At 37.7% G+C, this 5000-nt stretch overlaps 1 pseudogene; it reads left to right on the top strand.

Moving 5' to 3' along the window:
- LOC121323445 overlaps positions 1-5000 on the top strand; it is a 43600-nt pseudogene that overhangs the window by 26078 nt on the left and 12522 nt on the right.

The following is a 5000-nucleotide window of genomic DNA, read 5'->3' as shown; positions in this document are numbered from 1 at the left end:
CGGGTGTAGATAGTCTCTCAGCCCTGCTTTTGTAAGATGGTCCAGTGTGGTATATACTGTTAATTAAGAGACATATAGTACTGTAAACTATGATGTATATTTTGCTGTTTGTTTGCGATATGGACAGCTCTTGGGTAAAGACTATTATGGCTCATGAAGATTTGGTGTGTTTTAGTTGGATAATCTGTTTGCTTAGTGCTGTAAGCTGTATATAAAGTTTTTCTGTGATACCAAGCTTTGATCTTCTGTTGTTTCTACGAATCAACCGCTTTGTATATTTATTTTTTAAGCAGTATAAATAATTGAAATTGCTCCGTATCTGGGCTTGTTCATGTAACATTCCCAGGCTCTGATAAGCTCTGATTAGCCATCTGTTCATTGGCACCTCATTGAAATAAATCACCAAATGTAAGTTAACATAACAGAGTTTCTGTTAAACCTCAAGCAACCTTGCTCCTTCCTTAATGGGAACTATTAGGAGTTATATATGCTGTGAAGATTTATCGAAGGTCCTTGTCTCTCTTCCGCACACTTAACCCTTCAAGGGCTGGGCTTCCACTTCGTTCTGCCCCCTCTTAATGTTATCTAGTACATTTATCAACAGATACGACTGACTGCATACAGGTTTAACTCAACAGAATGTTTTCAGTGAAACCACGGGGTGCTGCACTGCAGCTGGCTTAAAGGCTTTGAAGTCTCATTACCAGTGTAGAGATCAGTCAGGTCCTTTAGATTGTGTTCTGGTCATGATTTATTTCGAAGCAATGTAGGGCTAACATTTTTTCTAAGAATGAGTATTGTTTAGTTTTTCAAGTATGAATTCTGTAGGTCCCTTAAGAGTCTACATTGTATTTTTGCCACTCAGTTGCCAGAATAGTTCCAACCCCTGACACAGATTTGTCAGACTGTCACAGACCTTCCTGTGGTGGCTGTTTGTGACTAATTAAAAAATGCAGAGACACAGCTGGGGCTGGGTATTAAGAAGAGGGTTACTGCTGGATTGAGTAAGCTTTCTTTTTTAATAATAAACTAGGGGATCGAGACCCTTTCTGGAGATATACATTGTGTATTGGATTGGAGCATAATCACTTGTAATGGTACATAATGATTACTGTACTAGGTTGAACACAAATGAAGGATTTAGCCTTCATGTAATTAAAGTGAACTGGTCTTTTGTTCTTACCAAGGCTGCCTCCACTACTACATTACAACTGTCCTGTAAAAGTTCTAATACAACCCCAGAATGCACTGCAGCCTTTCCCCTTCAAGAGCAATGAGAACTCTATTCCTAATCTTGTGCACTTCAGGCACAGCAGGACCTATAACACTGAATCAGTCTTGATTGTTTCCCCATTCCTTCTGCTTCTCTTCCTGCTCCAGTCAAAGCACTAACAGTTAGATGCCACCTTAAATTATTGATATCCGAAGATCACTGCTGTACTGTGTGAGAGCCATGGAAACAGAGTTCTGTAAAGAGCTGGCAAGCAGGGTGAGGAAGGCTCTAGTCTCCTGTAAACCTGCTTTTTATTGGAGTTCTAACTGATTTTTAAAATGTTTCATGAAAATTAAGATAATCAGCATATTTTAATAAACAGAACGGCCCATAAATCCTATGACTAAGCAGCTGGAGGCTTTTTGGGAATTCGAATGTATATACTTGCCAGTTCCGGTTTGCCTGTTCCACAGAAATGCTTTTCATGGGCCGAGTAATTAAGCAATTTGTTGAGGAACAGGGACAAAATCATGGACTGAGAGGGAGAGCGTTGCACCTTCATCTAATCGGACTGTTTGATTGTCTGTTTCCCGTAAAGGAGATCCTCTGAGAAGGTTGAGTGATGCTAGTGTGTAGGCTTTGCTTTTATTTAAATGTCCTCCCTTTATTACTTCTGCACATTACTGTGAGCAGAAGTAGCCAGATAATGGCTTCATAACTTTTTTAAAGTCTTGAAATACAAAAAAAAAAATTGATTTAGTGGTAAGTGGATTAAATTAGACTTATAAAATAAAAGCCCAGAATGTTTTGTATTACAAGAGATGAGAATGTTAACAATGCATTTTGAAAGTTACATTTGCTGGCAATGTAGCAAACCCTTTTACTTTCCATCATCGATTTTAACATGCTAAATGTTTTCTAAAGGGATTTACCAACACACAGGCTTTGGGTAATCCTGTTGGATGTGTGTAATTAAAATCACATGCAACTATTAATTTCTCTCAGGAGTATTAAGAAGAAGTAAACCTTTCAAATACATATAATGCTTTGTAACATTCCCAGCCCTGATCGCCTGGAATGAATTGGAATCCTAGGTTTAAAATCGTGTTGTTGCTGTCTAAGCTGGGTGTCAAGGTAGACAAGCTGTTGAGCTCCGGAGAGCCAGTGGAAGGGTGGAAATCGGCACTGTGCAGTGATGTTGTGTACTCCAGCCCAGCCATGCCAAAATGATAAAAGACGGCTGTGTGGTCTGATGGTTAAAGAAAAGGCCTTGTAACCTGGAGGTCCTTTTTAAAATTGCTTTAAAAGTGAGTTTCCTTTTACTAAGGATCTTGAAAGGTTTTGTTGTATAGGCTATTCTTTTATGTACATAATTTGATGGACACAAAACCATGAGCCAACACAGAGTGCAGTGTAAAGTAGCTTTAAATAAACAGAGGTCAATCAGAAAGAAATGTAATGGAGAAGACTTGTAGTGAAGTGGATTGCAGTGCTTATAGTATGTGGTGATGGCTGCTGTTAACAGAGCTTTTATTTTGAATAGTTTCATTCAACAGCAGTGCATAAGGTAGTATATATTTATATTAACGCTTGCACTCGTAATCCAACTGCAAAAATGCAGTGCCTGCAAGTCTGTATTCCAATGTGTTTAAAAATAGAATATGATTAAAGAGCCAGCCTACAATGCACAGTGACCTGGATCCATTCTGTTTTAACATGCCAATAGAGGTTTGAAGAAGTCACATAACACAAATCCATAACCCACTGTTTGTCACTGCCACGACAGATAGCATCTCATCTGTGTCACTTCTGCAAGGAATGTGCTTCAGGGTTCCTTGTTTTATCAAAAAAAGTGGAACATGTTTGGTTATAAATGCTGACCCAGCTTAAAAATAAATAAATAGGCTGGTTTACCGTGTCACAGCACAATGGGGACTTGGTATATTTATTGCCTTCAAAGCAGATTACTTTATACAAAAATACATACATGCTCAAGTAGGAATTAAGGTGTCAGGGTTCCGTGCCAGTTTAATGTGTCTTTAATGGGTTAGACTTTATAGAGATAGGTCAAGATTAGTTTCCCTACTCCTGCACCAAAGAGGCATGTTGAAAAACCCCTACATTAAGTAGTTTAAACTAGTACTGTTATTGCATCAGCTGGCTGAGTCGGAATGTTTTAAAAGAAAGATTAAAACAGATGGTTTGAGACATAAGGAGTATATTTTGTTATTGTATTATTTTGGCTTATTGACACTGGGGGAAAAAAAATCTAATAAAGGAAATGCAAGTAATTGAAGGTGAAAGAAGTACAGGGGTAACAGTGGCCAATTAACTAAGGCAGTAGATTAGAGTCAGCACTCGCATGTCCGACCCTAAATTTTTTTTACTTCAGTGACAGTTAAACGCATGTGACACATATCTGATTACTTCATTTTGCTCCGTTACAAACCTTGTATCTTTTTTGTGTTCTCTGAAAAATGGACAATATCAAAAATGTGTTTTAAAATAAGTAGGCTTCCATTTAGATGTACTGTATTGTTTTTGTTGGTACAGTAACAGTAGTAGTATTTTAATTCAGAATGATACGATTCTCAAAATATCACTTGTCAAAACAACACGTTCACTGTAATAGAGTACCTACTTTTAAATCCGGTATGTACTGTAGCGGTATGTAAAATTTCCCATTAATGACCCAACAGCAAAATGAAATCAAAATGTTACCCATACACAGGAAGTGCGTAAAACATAAAAGGCAGTGCAATTTAGCAAAACCAAAAGATGAAAAAAGTTTCCAGAATTAAAACAGTATTCAAAGTCGGTATGCAAAATTGCAGAATATAGTGCTCGATAAGGCCCTAATGTCACAATTCACTTGCAAATAAAAATGCACAAAAGCAACAAAAGATTGCATGTGACGGGTAAGTGCATTAATTTGTTTTATATATATATATATATATATATATATATATATATATATATATATATATAGTGCCTGTAGTAAGTATTCACCCCACTTGGACGTTTTACGTTTGTTGTGTTACAACTTGAAACCTTGATGCATTTAAATGGGATTTTTTTCCTTTTTGATTTACACAACCTACTCAACACTTTGAAGAAGCAAGATAATTTTTATTGAGAAACAACAGTTAATGGGGGAAAAAAAAAAAAAAACTGAAATGTCTTGGTTTGAGAAGTATTCACCCCTCTGAGTCAATACTTGGTATAACCACCTTTGGCAGCAATTACAGCTGTGAGTCTTTTGGGATAAGTATCTACCAGGTTTGCACATCTGGATCGTGCAATATTTGCCCATTCTTGGCAAAATTGTTCAAGCTCTGTCAAGTTGGATGGGGATAGTTGGTGGACAGCAATCTTCAAGTCTTGCCACAGATTCTCAATCGGATTCAAGTCCGGGCTTTGACTGGACCACTCTAGGACATTCGCTTTCTTGTTTTTAAGCCACTTCAGTGTCGCTTTGGCTGTGTGCTTGGGGTCATTGTCCTGCTGAAAGGTGAATCTCCATCCCAGTCTTAGGTCTTTTGCAGACTGAAGCAGGTTATCCTCAAGGATTTGCCTGTACTTAGCTCCATCCATTTTGCCCTCTACCCTGACAAACTTCCATTTCCCATTTAAATGCATCAAGATTTCAGGTTGTAACACAACAAACTGTGAAAATGTCCAAGGGGGGTGAATACTTACTATAGGCACTGTATGTGTGTGTGTGTGTATATATATATATACACACACACACACACACACACACACAGAGTACCGGTCAAAAGTTTGA

This window comes from Polyodon spathula, chromosome 11, assembly GCF_017654505.1.
Source record: "Polyodon spathula isolate WHYD16114869_AA chromosome 11, ASM1765450v1, whole genome shotgun sequence".
NCBI lineage: Eukaryota > Metazoa > Chordata > Actinopteri > Acipenseriformes > Polyodontidae > Polyodon > Polyodon spathula.
This window is presented reverse-complemented; position numbering and strand designations above follow the sequence as displayed.